This window comes from Apteryx mantelli, chromosome 7 (assembly GCF_036417845.1).
Source record: "Apteryx mantelli isolate bAptMan1 chromosome 7, bAptMan1.hap1, whole genome shotgun sequence".
In the NCBI taxonomy this organism is placed as follows: domain Eukaryota; kingdom Metazoa; phylum Chordata; class Aves; order Apterygiformes; family Apterygidae; genus Apteryx; species Apteryx mantelli.
Window position 1 is genome coordinate 22,616,082 of NC_089984.1, and position 14,988 is coordinate 22,631,069.

The following is a 14,988-nucleotide window of genomic DNA, read 5'->3' on the forward strand; positions in this document are numbered from 1 at the left end:
GCGGGACTGAAAGGCAAGATGAGAGCAGATCCATCAGTGTCAGCTGCTTTCAGCACATCAGCACTTTTGGGGGGTTTATTGGGGACTAGCCCATCAGCAGTGCTTCCAAACTGCACACAGGCTGTGGACAGGCCCCTCCTCCTGTGAAGCAGCCGGGCTGCCCAGGGAGCAACGCCAGGGCCCCGAGTGCTCCTGTCCAGTGGCCGGGTGATAAATGACTATGTGAGGCATCTCTGTGGCTAGCAAAGTCCAGAGGGTAGGCCCAGCCAAGCTCCCAGGGAGGCAGCAATGAAACCATATTAATTTCTGGCCGTGTGTCCATGTGTGTCTGTACTGTCTGAAATAGTACCCTTGACACTCACACATGCTTCTCTTCCAGAGTAACGCAGAAGGGGGATAAAGAGAAAGAGGGAAAACAATTTGATTGACAGGTTAATGAAGCAGTTCATAATATTGATGTATATTATAACCATAGAAACAGCTTGTAAATACCCAGTTGCTTTACACATATAAGCACATTGCCCTGTATAGAATATAGGAATAGCTCTGTGTGTGTGTGTATATTATATACATATATATGTGCCTGTTTATGAAATGTATGTGCATGTGTATATGTATACCATAAAGATATGGGAATGCAATATCAATGATGTGCAGCAAAACTAAAGAATAAATGGGAGGTGGAAAGATCAAGCTTCATTAGCCTCGCAGCAATGCATATCCTCTGCCTTTTATTTTACTCCTAGGGTTGGAAGTGGAGGGACTTAGGAACACACATCCCACTGATTTGTGCTCCTAAGGCGTTTTGGTACTCTTGAAAATGCCACTTGTTTGTTTGTTTTAATCTCGGGGTCTCAGGCAGAGCAGCCTCAGCTCATTGCCACAAGGCTGGGAAGTCATGTTTGCTCCATTTGAAACTTGATCAGAAAACAGAGTGAGGAAAGTGGAGTGGAGGTGGAGTTTGGACCCAGATCTAATCCTCTGTCTTGACTAATTCCTCATCACATTGGTCTGTCACCCTTTGAAAAGCTAAATGTGTCTGTTACTAGGCAGATATTTCGATCTCTTTGTTTGCCTCTGTATTGTATATATCCGTGGGAATCTCCCGATGTACTCTGGACTGGGGCAGTGACTTACACAACAATCCTTTCTCTCTTTTGTGGTACCTATTAACAAATATAAATAGCGACATACTGAGCTCTTGTGGATGGACAACAACTCCAGGAGCTGAAAAAGCAAGTTCAACATGACTAAGGACCTTTATTTCATGACTCTGCTTTTACTAGTAAGCCTCAATGTTACAGTAAGATATTTCCCTTGAGTTCTTTTCCTAGCTTGTCTTAGAGAAAAAGATTAAGAGATTTTATACACACATGAATGTTAATTACCAGTTCCCAATAAAAGACGTGGTATTTTTGCTTTTTAGTTTGTGGTTTTTTCCTTAGAGCCTTTGCTTCCAGAGTGAAGTGATTTCCTGAGGATCTTCCAATCTTTAGATAAATTTCTAAGCATCATGATTGTGGATGAAAAAAACAAAGATTCAACTGTACCGGAAAGGATCAGAACCAGAAGGTTAATAGAAAAAGCTCAACCTACACAATGGAAAGCTGACTTTATGATGTTGAAGCTTGGCTCAGACTTGAACACTTGGGAAAATCCTCTGTAAATTCCCCCTCGGAGTATACCATTAAGTTCCTGGCCTCAGGACCTTTGGCAATAGTTGTGCTGGTTGTTTTCTTCTTTGATGTGAACTCCAAGATAAAAACACTTAAGAGGTGGGATGTGTTAAGAGACTGATGTGACGTGCGTGGCACCATAAAAGGAGGATAGATACACATGTGTTATCTCGGGCAATGTGCAAATGATCATACCTGTGAGTCTCCAGCCATACATGCTTGTGATGTTAGTACAGCACCAAGGGTTCCTCTTATTACAAGGCAACTAGTGCTATCTCTGTCTTGGTCTAGCTCTTGACTCGAGCTCTTGATAAGCTTGTGGTCTGAGATGCTTACAGGAGAAACAGTCAAGCTGAGCATTTCTGTGTTCATCTTACAGCTGCAGAACTGAGGTGACTTGTTCCTGCTCACATACAAAGGTGAACGCAGAGCTGGGAATGGGATGCAGATCTCCAACGTGGTAAGCCCATTTTTTAATCTTTCCATCTAGACTGGTCAATTATACTAAAGCCACACTGGCTGAACATTACCCCTTTTCAGTTTGATGAAAACACCTTGTTTCCTGCCATTTCTGTGCTGCCGTTCCCACTTATCTTTGGCAAAGTCATCTGAGTTTGTAGCTCTGTTGCAAGCAAGTTATTTGCCTTGAGACATACACTGGATTGTATGTACCTGCTCCCTCCTGAGATACGGCAGTTCTTGGAATGAGTCTTTGGCCATTTTTTGCATCCAGATACTCAGCTTTCTGTGAATGCTCAGGAAAAAGAACATTCTTTTTAAAATGTGAAATGTTATTTCTGCCTCTTTCTAGCAGTATTAGTGATAATTATTTCTAGTAGTATAAATGAGCGCACTCAAAAACATCCACCCCGTTTGCAGCCCACTGAAACTATTGGAAAAACTCCCATGGGCTTCCTACATTTCTTGGATTGGATCTTCAAAACACAGCTCTCCCTAGAGAGTAACACTTAGAAATAAGTCTGAGGAGCAAGCCACATACTAGGAAAGGATTGATGCCAAAGCTTTTTACAGAGTTATGCAGCCCCCACAACACTACTCTACTACTGTCATTTCACTATTAGAGAGTGATCATGCAGGTTCCAGTGGCCAGACCCTTTTAATGGGGGACAGAGGTGTGTGGGAGTGAGAACCTCTGAATTGTGGCTGGGAAGGCATGATGGGCAAATCAGTTCTGGCTCTGGAACGGACCACATTTCATAGTCAGGATCTTCTAGTGAGGAACCTTTTCCCATCAGAAATTTGGATGTGTTATAAGCAGCTGAACTGTTGCTTTGCTTCCCCCACCATTGTGGTTTGTGGTTCACAGCTTGCTGGGCCCTTACCTTCCAGACCGCAGTTACATACTACATCACCTGGTTTGCTTGCAAGTCTGGGGAGGTGCATGCAGAATTTTCCCCTGCATTTTATTTCTGTCCCTGTGAGACTTAATTTTTTGAAAATGCCCTTTGCACAGAAGCAAATAGCTGCATATCTTGTTTTCTTTAGGAGGATTGTAGCTCTGTAACTGGGGATCTTCTGTTTTCAAGTGGTGTTTGGACCACTGGCTATGAATGGCATCCAGTCCAGCATCCCCCTGTCCTTCTCTAAGATCCCCTCTTCCTCTGTCCCCTAGGTGTAGGATGTACAGTTGCTTTCTGCAAGCATTTTTAACCCCTCTCCATATGATGGAGGAGAATAAGCTGGCTTAAGCCATTATGGAAGGAGACTGGGGTGGATAGAAATCAGATTTGTAGGCTAGAGAATTAGTGTTCTTGCATCAGGGATTTGCCCTAAATTCTCCATGAGGGAGGACTGTTGGATTTGAGCAGGCTGATGCTGTTCATGCAATTCTCTCCTCTGCCCCAGAGACCAGAGAAGGAGGAGGGAGTGTTGGGGAGCAATTATTTTTGTATGGGAGCAGTGGGTTGAGGGATGGGAGCTAGCAAGGTCTCTCTGCCTTCAGTGGCAAGGGAGAGAGGGCTGCACACAGCAGCTCAGCTGCCTTCTACCATCCAGGCCAGCCAGCCAGATCCGGGAGGCCTTCCCAATCAGCAGAGCAAGCTCAGCTTTGCTGCAGTCAGCACTGCTGAGAGCAGAGGCTGGGGATGGGTGAATCCAAATATCCGGATCGCATGGATATTGGCTGGAAATGTTCCACCATATCCGGGTTGCTGCCTTTGCGTGATATTCATGCTTGTCAGAAAATTAATTATTCCATTCACCAGGCTCCCTGAGCAGGAGGATTACCTCTCAATACCTGGAGCTCCTCCTGGGGGTGGTGTGTGTGTATGTGAGTGCATAAGTCTGTCTGCATGCCCGCTTACTGAGGGAACGTATGCGTTGTGGCCATAGAGATGTACAGACGGCAAGAGACTGTGTATAGCTGTAGGCACAGGAAAGGAGTTGCACGGGTGATGCAGAAATAAGGAAGATGCCTTGCTCAGTGTGTGTGTGTGTGTGTGTGTGTGTGCATGCAAGAGAATGCCCTTGGGGATACTGAGTGGTTTTGGATACCAGAGAGAAGAATACTTTCCTCCAGGAGAGGTGAGCTGTGTGCAGGCAGTGGAGGGTCCATGGTGCCAGGTACATGACAATATATTCCTTATCCTTGCCTTTATGTGTGTGCAGAGCATACAACACTCATGCAAAAAAGCGCATTGGGCACACAGGTCTTGTGGTGTTTCAAAACAAAACCTTCCCATCCCTACCTAAAAGCTTTCTTCAGATCCTTTAAGTCACAGGAGGCCTTATCCTATGCGAGGCAATATAGTTTGTGTATGTGGTGGGGTCAGGGAGTTTTCCAGCCACAGCAGTGAGGAATGATTTCTCCTGAAAAGCAAAGCTACTTAATTGTAGCTTGAATCTGAGAGCTCTCTGATTGGCTCTGCTAGGCAGCACAGCGCTGAGTTTCAGGCTCGGGGTATTTTTGGAAATTTGTATTATTAATTGAAACCTTATTAATAGCAAACACAGGATGACATTTTACATGGTTTAGTTATGTTCTGTGAGTCATTGATACAACGCAGCCTCAGCCACAAGGCAAGGAAGCTCCTGCTGTAACTGATAATAGAGAAGCAATAACCAGCTCAATTCCCACTAACAGGTCCTGGGGCGACAGAGACAGCCCTTGCAAATGTCTGATCATCTCCTCTCTGATGGTCGCTCATCCTGGGGTTAAGGGAAGTCTCAGAGGAAAGGAGTCACTGAGCTAATAAATCAAAATGCTAGTTCATTTCCAATGGGCTGATGGGCTGTGAACTTTGGCTCTTCCAAATGTCTGGCATCTCCCTTAAAAATAAGAAGGCCTTGAGGTGAGGGAACCACAAAAAACACACTGGGAAGGCAGTAGCCCCATGTCTAAAGAAAGAGATATGATATTACTCTAGATATGTTGCTTTAGATACCAAAACTCTGGGAGCACTGGGCAATGGCTGGATTTGCTAGCAGAAGGCTTGAAGTCCCATTCAGCCACATTTGAGATGTAGGTCAAGTCTGGGTCTGGCTTATATGGCAGTGGGGGAAGTATGTGTGTGTGAAAGACAATTGGCTATTGCTCTTAATACCCTGCAAAAGTCCTCCTTTTCCTCTGCCCAGCTCCATGGGTGGGCAGTGCCATGAAGCTGAAAATCAAAATGAGACTCCCAGTGGAAAAAAAGAAAGAAAAAAAAAACAGAACAAGTATGTTAAGTTCTTAGCATATTTTTAAACAAAGAAGCATTGTTCAGTCATTTTACAGACAAGGCTGCTGTGGTCCCACCTAGTCCATGTGAGCACCATCATCTTCAAATAGATTTCTGTAGGCCATGGATGAAGACCAAGAGTCTTTCCTGTTGCAGCTAGGGCTGGTTATAAGGATGGGCAAAGCAGGCATACTGTTTAGGAGAGGCACTCTTGCAAGCCACAGCCATGGACCTGTAGCCTGTTTTGTCTAGATCTGTGGAGAAATACAAGCTTCTGCAACAAAACTAAATGTCTCCATTGACACTCCTGGTTCCTCCCCCCTGCCCACACACACACGCCACTGCTATGTGCACACCCTGTCCTCTCCTGCTGAACTGCCTGAGTCCTCCCGAGGAGGCATGGTGGCATCCCCTTGAGCTCAGTGTTGCTATTGGTGGCATCTGCTCTTGCTGCTCAGGATCCTTGGGGAGGCCTACACCCCTCACAAGCTCTGTTTTGGCCCTCAGAAAGGGTGTGAGAGCTCAGACTTCCCCTGCCAAGGCCTGGCCATAGGTGAGGGAATTCACCTTCTGGAGTGGACAGAGCAAGGGAGGTGGTGGTGGGAAACAGGTCTGTAGAGACAGCAACACTTCTGCACAGGAGAGGGCTCAGCTGTGGGTGCCAACTGGACTGTCCCTTGTCTGTGACAGCCAGGAGAAGCTTATAGGGGCTCAGCATCTGTGCAGACTGATGGGAGCTTTCCCTGAGGACCTCCACTGCTCTTCCAAATTCGGGGGTCTGTGGGACACAGTCTGTCACCCATAGGCAGTGCTACAGTCCCCCTCTGCAATCATCAACTTCATTGTTGGCTGGAGCTGGGTACAAATGAGGTCCTCTCTGCAACTGTTGTGCGATGTGCTGGGAAATGTGGACAGGAGAGCTCTTCTGCACTCCCTTGCCCAGCAGCAGTAGTATTTCCACAAAGGCATTGCAGGCACTGGGAGGAAATTACAGGCCAGACTCTTAAAACTCTTCCACCCTGGTTTAGCAAGAGCCCCACAGCTGTGGATTATCTGATGCCAGCAAAATAAACCAGATGGACAAAATGGATGGAGAGAGGCCAAGCTGGGATGGAAAGCACGGAGCGCCCTTCTGTCTTAATGGGCTTCTGGAAGATGAAGTACTGCAAGCTGAACAGACCCTTCAGCTGCAAAGCTCCCCCTGTTGAGGTGGTGGGAAATGAGATCTAATTTTTTTTTTTCCTGGGCTTCAGCTGTGGCTGCTAGGATCTCCTCTAATGCAACATGGAGAGGGGTTGTGGCCTGGGTGCCTGCTGGAAGATGGGATGTTTCCAGGCTGCATTATAAAGCAAAATCTAGACTTGCAGCTGTAAAGAGCAGTGGGCTTGGGAGAAAAAAATCCAGCAGTCATACTGAGAGGGATCATAGACCACATACATCCTAGAGAATTTAACTGCAGGTGCCAGTTCCTGTTAGCAGCAAGTTGCAGGAAGATGGAGCCCACTCAGTCTGCAAAGGCAGTGATGGGGCAGTGCTGCTGGGCAAAATGTGCTGCTTTTGCAAAGGGCCAGGCCTGATTGTTCTTTCAGCCACTGCATCACCATAATTTGCTATCTGGCTGATGGCAAACTGCCTAAAATTGATTGGACTCCCACTGTGCTAGGTGCTGTATATACAAGTCTGAGATACATATCCAACAAAGAACTTTCCCCCATGATGAGCAGGACATCATTTTACAGATGGGTTGTCACAAAAGGCTGTGAGAGTGCCGCGGGTGATTCAGACCACTTGTTGTCCAGGGTTCCCAGAATCTAGCTTCCTCCAGAGCCCCAGCTATGGCAACCTACACTTGTGTCTACATCTCCCTATTGGCACTTTGGGCACCCAAACTCTGTGGCCCTGAACAGCAAGTGATCTGAATGGCTCACTGATCTGAGTTTGGGGGCTACAGCAGGTGCTCTAGAACTTCGTATGAAGATAAGATGCACCTACAATGACAGACGGTATCTATGTCAGTGCTGAGAACTTAACTTGGCTCTGTCCTAGTCTTGTGCCTTAACTCCAAGATTGTCTTTCCTCCCAGCACACCAGCTAGGATTTTTCAAAAGGTAGGGACAGAGTGTCCAGCTCTACAGAACTGCCCACAGGATGCACCAGGGTACCTTGAGCTGGGGTATTCCAGCTTTGCTAAGCAGTGTGTCTCTCATCACCATGAAACATGAGTTGCCATACCCATCTCCAAAAAAAAAACCCCAAATCACTTGAACCTCAGTCCAGTGCGCTTTCAAGCCAGGCCAAGCTGCTTGTGAGTCTGTTTTGGAAGTAATTACTGGACATCCACTACCCTCAATGTGCTGGAAAATCACCCCTGCTGGGAACAGGTACTGTCCAGATACATTACACTGTGTTTATGAGGTTCAGTGTGGAGGAGCGGATAAAGCGCGTGCTTGCCAGAGTGTTTATGGCTGTGGGGAAGCATGCCCTTTCTAGGTGTGATCGCCACCTCTGCCATTTGTCCTTTTCTTGCTATTTTTCCATCCCAAAGCAGCCCGGATTGGTTATAGCCCACACATTACAGTGGCCAACCTGCAAAGAGAGAGCCAGAAAAAGTTAATGTGGAGTTCTGGTCTACTCCCAGGATGCATTTGGGCTGCAGCCCATAATGATATGTATAATTGCAAAGGCCTGCCAAAAAAAGCAGGCTGGATTTAATTGAGTCAACACACTGCTATTAATAATAAAATGGCAGAGACTTTGCTATTAATCACTTGTGCTGGCTTTATCACAGGCAGTCTCGGCTATCTGGCTACCAAACAAGACCTTTAAAAAAAATGGTGCAGTGGAAAACTTACTAGTGGGAATACACCTGCTAACAAAATAAACCTTGTAAACAAAATGCTCCTTGCAGAGGAACATACTTTCTGAAGGGGCAGCCTCTTTGGGCGGCAAATGGGAGTATGTCAAATGTCTGTGTCCTGCAGCAAAGTCCTCCTGTTATAAGAGCAGATCAGCTGGTGGATGTACTTGGCAAATGGTGCATCTTTGGAAAAGGTTATGCTTGATAAAGGACTTTGTTTGGGGTGGAAATTCAGGGAGAAATGAATCCTCCAAAGACAGAAATGTAACTGCTGCAGGAATATAAAACAGCCCAGAGAGGAATGCATCTGTTACTAGGAAATGTAAAGCACTGTATCTGCTAAGGTACTGAACAGAAAGAGAAATGCAAAATAAATAACCTACCTGACACTTAAATTGCCATCTTCCTTATGGAGGGCTGGATAAACTGCAGTGTGTGTGGGTGGATGTGGAGCTTTGCACCCCAAAGTGCATGCTGCCAGCACGGCACATGTAATTATTGAAAGAGGAGGTGCTGATCTGCACCTGTGGCCACTGAGGTCCAGCAGTGCCCTCCTTCCAGTGACCTGGCTTGGCTGCACGACGTGGGTGGAAGGGCTGGAACAAGGCTCCAGCCCTTCCCATGCATGCACCATATTTGCTCACATCAGCTGCTCCGGGTACCTTGCGGCCCTCCTGATGGACTGCACCCCACTGCCTGGGAGAAAGCCACGGACTGGCACTGTTTCTTATGGCTGTGCAGTAAGAGCATGCTGCAGTTTCAAAAGACTCCCCTGGCTGAGGTTGTTATCATAGCAAACGTGGTAATGGCACTCTTCACTTTTGCTGCTGAGTTGATCTGCTTGCTATGACTATGTCTGGGAATGAATTGTGTTGCAAAAGGGTCTGAAATAGACTTGGAAACAGGGCTTCTGATCTGGGAACATGATGTCTCTGTAGGCAGAGCCAAAGAATATAGAGCAGGTAGGAAAACAAACAAAACAGATACATTATGTGGCTTTAAGTGTAAGACATTGTGAAGCTTAAGAAAATGAAGATGGAGAAAGATGCTTCTAGCAAACGCTTGGAAGGGGAGAATCCCCTTCTTTTCACATCTGGGAATACCAAAGGAATGGATCTTTTCTGCTCTTGCAAGTTTCCCTCCTGCACAAAGGGATACATTTTCTGTGCACCAATGCAAAAAACAAACAAACAAACAAAAAAAAGAACTATGTGCATCTTGCACCAAATAGTCAAACAGAATAAGTCATTTAACAGCATAAAAGGCCTCTTTTCTCCCTGCTATGAATTAGACAAGGTCCTTAAATGAGTGCACGGATTAGCCCTCAGAAAGAGAGAGAAAAAGAAAAGAAAGAAAGAAAACAACAACAAAATCCCAGAAAAAAAAATTATCCACTTCCTGCTGTTTTCCTTTTCTCCCCATAAAGTGAGTGTCTTATCCTCTGAGAAATACACTTCATTGTTAGAAATAGCCGAAATTGGCTTGCAACTAGTAAAGATGCCAAGAATTTGCACCTTGCTCTGTGACCTAAAGCAAAAATGACATGAACATTGACAAATTTGACAAGGAAATTTGTGCAAAAAACAACTTCTATTTGGCTAGCCAAGCAGCAAATATGTCGGATGATATGCTTTATTAAGCAATCCATTTTTCAGCAATAGCTGCACCATCTGCAAAGGTTAGTGTGCATCAGGCTTTCCACAGAATTTCATCTGCGTCTGCAGCTAGGTGCAACACACGACCACATTTTTCATGTACATACAATTTTGGATGCAAATAGAATACTTGATGAAAGAGGTGACCTTCCGGACTGACTTCCCCCATGCAGTAAAGTCACAGGCACAGAAGCAGCTGAGAGAAACGTATCTCTGCCTAGAGGGAGGGGGGAGCAGGAGAGAGGAAGGAGGGGGAAAGGGAGAAATAAGAAGAGGAGAAAACTTCAAGAAAAAGTGCTTCCCAAAGAAATGGTTTGGCACATCACATAGCAGAGATACCGCACTTGTACCAGCAAAGGGGAGTGGAAGCTATTCTGTTGTGTAGCTGCAGTTCTCTTCTGGATGACATCCATCTCTCCATCTTCCAGTTGTTCTCTTGTTATCTTGTGTCATTCCTGCTGCTATAATATATAAGCATCCTTAGCATTTCCCCCTGATCTTTTATTGGTCCCTCTTTCACGATTTGCCTTCCAGACATGTCATCTCTCAGGGATGGGCTATTTTCCCTTGTGCTACTCTGGCCCCTGCCTAAGGCTGCTACAGCTCCTTCCAAACATCCTTGGTTGTACAGGGAAGGATGTGGTTTCTAAACCCAAAGAGTTGTTGCTTTCACACATTAGTTGGACATATCCATTATTTCCCCTTTTTCTTTGTTTCTTTTTTGAGGCATTGTGGTCCTGCCTCTGTGTTTTCCCAAATCCTTTTCTACTAGATGGACACAGTCCTTTTGCGTCCTGCTTGCCCTACATTAGGTGGAATCAACTCTGCTCTAGTCCCCAGTCTTCTTCCCCAAGTGTATGCTGTATACACGACTCCCTACGCCTCATTGATGGTTGCTGGTTATAAATTCATGTTCTCAATCCCTACTTGGCTTAGCTGAAGTTGGATGCTGTCCCAGTGTCTTGCAACTGTCCCTGGTCCAGTGGAAAGTTTAATCTGCCAGTTCATGGCGTGTCGTCCTATGGGGAGAGCTCAGTTCAGTGCAGCTCCACACTGCACACAGAGAAGCTCATTAGCAGGACATGGTAGTGTCTGATGACACTGTGGTCCAAGAAGGCCTCATTAGGCACAAAATGTTTTCTGCAGCTCTCTGAGATTTCCTAGTAACTTAAGGAATTCAGACATAGTTACCACAGGGACACAGATGAAATGGGGGGGGCAAAGATGCACTCTCCAAGGGCTATGTCCCATCTGTGTCTTTTGGAGGAGCAGTTTTTGGGCAAAGCCTTCAATTCTTTTTAAGTAGCCTTGGATCCTCGCTACAAAGATGCAGATGGGATCGGCTAGGCCTGGCAGACACACTCTCCCCTGGTTGGCTACTAAGTGATGAATGTTAAACTTAACAAGGGGGCTTACAGATTTACGTAAGGGTTTTACTGCCTGCCAGATATAAATGATAGAGCAGCTTTGATCTTTAGGGGGATCAGTGCTGGAAGTGATTTAAACTAAAGTTAATAAAACTGCTTAAAACTGTACTCTGCAATCCCACAGGCCGAAGAAGCTCTAGTGGTCACTTGACTGCTCTAAGTAAAAATTGTTCACATTTATGAGGGAGATCAAATCCCACTGGTGTTAATTGTGTTTCCAGCTGAATAATAAACAGCATCTTCCAATAGTCCTACAAGTCCTTCCCTACATACCTTGTGGATCCTACAGTCTGCTTGAGCCACCAGTTTTTTTATCTCCAGATGCCAAAAATGGCAGAGCTCTTGGTATTTCCATGGGTTTTTCTCATTCTCTGTCCATTTCATGTTCTCCAATCCAGGTCTGATCCCATTACTATTTTGTAAAATGTTGCTTGCTAATGTTGATGCTTTTTTATTTTGCCATCAAGTGGGACTTTTGTTTTGTTTTGTCTCAGGACTTTGCTGGATAGCAGTGACAAGTAAATGCCATAAACATTAAAATTTCATTGGCTCTGTGTTGGGTTTTGCCACCAATGACCTTTTGAAAGGGGACATCACTAAAGCATGTTTACAATTTTTATGAGTGGTCCTGTTACGTGTTTGCCCATCCCAGTGTGTCCTAAGAAATTCCCACATCAAGGTGAAAATTCTCATTTTTAATGAAGGGCCTAGTTTCTATCTCCTAGGAATTTCAGCTGCCTCGTAGAATATTATCCCAGATATTTCCATTGAGCATTTCCGTAATGTCCCAACGTGAAACAGCGTAAGCTGTAGTGCACATACCACCTCCTGGGCAGGCTTCTCAGGCACTGGTGTAAACAGCAGCTGTGTAACCTGCACTGGTTCAGGTAAAGAAGCAGCTCTTTTGTGACAGTCACAGAGAAGTTGCTGGGTTTTACTGGCATCCCTGTATCAGCCCAGCCCGTTAGGCTTACAAGGGAGATCAAATTCTGTCAGTTAACAGTGTCCGCAACTATATAACAAACAGCATCCTCCAGGATTCCCGTGAGTCCTTCCCTGCATGCCAGGGGTTCACACCATCAGCCTGAGTCACCAGGCTCTTCCTCTGCAGCCACAAAAAAAATGGCAGAGATCCTGCTATTGCCACAGGTTTTTCTTATTCTCCAGCCATTTCCTAGAAACCCTTAAACTAGTACCAGAATGCATGCTATATCTGCTTCGTAACAAAACAAGTAGTGTTTCGGTTGGCCTCTAGAAATCAATGATTGGCAGCCACTGAAATTGAATTAGCAGTAACTCACCACTGGTAAAAAGAAATACTTTTTTTGTTCTTTATTTCAGCCGAGTGCACTGTTAGCCCATGAAACTCCTCAGCACAACAATTTGATGAGGCCGTGATCTTGGAAAGATACAAAAAGAGATGGGCTATTTCAGATGGATCACAAGGAAAGCCTGAATTATAAAGGTACAAACAAGTCTGGGATGGGATTTGCTGTGCAGAAGGAGCCAGCTGAAAACTGCCAGTGATTGGGAGGAAGTTGCATGAAAATCTTGTTACTTGTGCCTTGTTATATAATTACCTCTTGCAGAGTTTTTTGGTTTTTTTTTTTTCTGAATTGCAGTCACTGTTGGAGACAGGTTATGGGCTTAGCCAGACCACTGGTTGGACAGCCTGGTATTTCCTGCATTCTTATTTCCATGGATCCTCTAATATCACTGCCTCCTCTCTTTGTCCTGCGATTGTGTCTTGCTGCAAGGATGTTACTATGTCTGAGATTGTTGTATGATTTCTACAGACAGCTCCTAGTGATATTTTCAGAGACTCCTGGTAAACGCCTCACACTCCCGTAGCATTTTCTAAATCCCCTGGGGACTGAGGGTCATCTCTCACTTTATGTGGTATAAATTGATAATGACACAATGAAATCCATCATGATGAAATGGCTCCATTTTGGTTAAAATGAGAGGAGAATTTAGATCTGTTTTTTTGTTGCGGTGTCCCATAAACTGTCCTTACACCACTGTGTTGCTTTGGCAAAGATCTCCAACAGTATTTTGAAGTCTCCTTTCCCATTCCATAAACTTGCCACTAGATTCAGTAAACTCTGTTTTCAGATGTTTCCTATGTGTCTCCAGGCAGTTTCTTCATGCTCGGTCTTGTAGAAGCCTGTCTGTTCCCTGTGGCTGTATTTTTGTGGGGCCACAACTGTTGTCTTAGAGAAGGAGGGAGGTGACTCACATAATAGAAGAACCACTGTGGCTGGAGTTCACTCCTCACCCACCTATATGGGTGTGTGAAGAGTCACTCTGGGCAGAATAACTAGATTCATGTCATCTGGTTGTGGCTCCTAATTTCTGACTTTCACTGCCCTGTCTCCTCTGACTAAGGACTAGTCTCCAGTAGTCTCCCTACTTGCTTGAAAAAGATGCCTTACATCCCTGGAGTCCAGGAGAATCAGGCACATCATACCCTAAGACTCCTTTGAACCTGAGCCTCTGTTCTCAGTTCATTTTTTGCTCCCTGGTATCTTTCCCATAGCGCAACGTGAAGTCAGAGCACTAAAGTATTCAGACAGGATAAATCAATGGGTGTCTGCTGATTTACACCATTGAAAGATTAGGCCCAGGTCGGGTAGAGAGCACAGCACTCTCCAACAAGGGAGTCTCTTTAAAAGAAACCACAAGCAGGTATTTCAGCCCAGTTAGCTGGGCATTCAATTATGGCTTTTGCTACAGAGTAGAACCAGTTTTTCCAAAGGATACCGGTAGCAGCCTCTTAAAAAAGGAGTTGTGGCCCCTCCCCGGTGACCTTTCCTTGTCAAATGCTACATGCTGTGATGTTCCTACACAATAGAGAACACTCTGGTCTCTGTGTACTTGGCAAAGGAAGAAATGGCTTTTTTAATCTCATTGCATGAATTATTGGCAAAACGTTTGAAGTGGCTCCAAGATTTCTCTCTGACTGACTTGCATTTTCTCAGGAGATTTGTGTAGTTTGGGAGTTTGGAACGTGTAACTGAGTAACTCAGAGAAAGCATTTGCTACCTTTTGAAAGGCTGCTGTGTCCTTGCAGAAAACCACTTCATCTGCTGCATCAGTATTGCTTCGCAGAGGACAAGGCTTGCTGGATGTGACATGCCAAGTCCCCTCGAAGAATATCTACCCCTCTGCTGCCCTGGCTGGCCCCTTGGTGCAGGTATTACCTAGTGGCAGTGCCTCCTGCTGACACTGCTGGGACACTGCCCTTAGCCAAGCTCTGTACATGGGAGCAGTGCTCTGCTGTGCCAGGTCCTGGACAAACACAAAGTGAGAGCCCATCTTGGCCTGAATAGCTCACTGTCTGCAGAGACGGGGCATGAAAATGCAGACAGTAGCCTCGGGCCGTGTATCAAGGAAAAGCCAGAGCTGCGATTAGGCCCTGCGTTCCTGCAGCTCCAACCCTGTTAACCCAAGGAAGGGTGAGGACCACCTTGCATTGATAGCCCAACCTTTCCTCTCTGCTCCCCTCCCCTGCTGCCGTGGCTCTGCCATGGGCCAGGTGCTGCTCCCAGGTACTCCATAGCACAACACATCTGTCCCCAATGCTGGAGCGTCTCTCTGGACTCCTGCTGACCATGGTGAGAGACGGAGTGTGACCTCCCGGGGATGGCCACCTTCCCTCTTTCAGTGCAAGGCTGCTTTTTGCAAGATCAA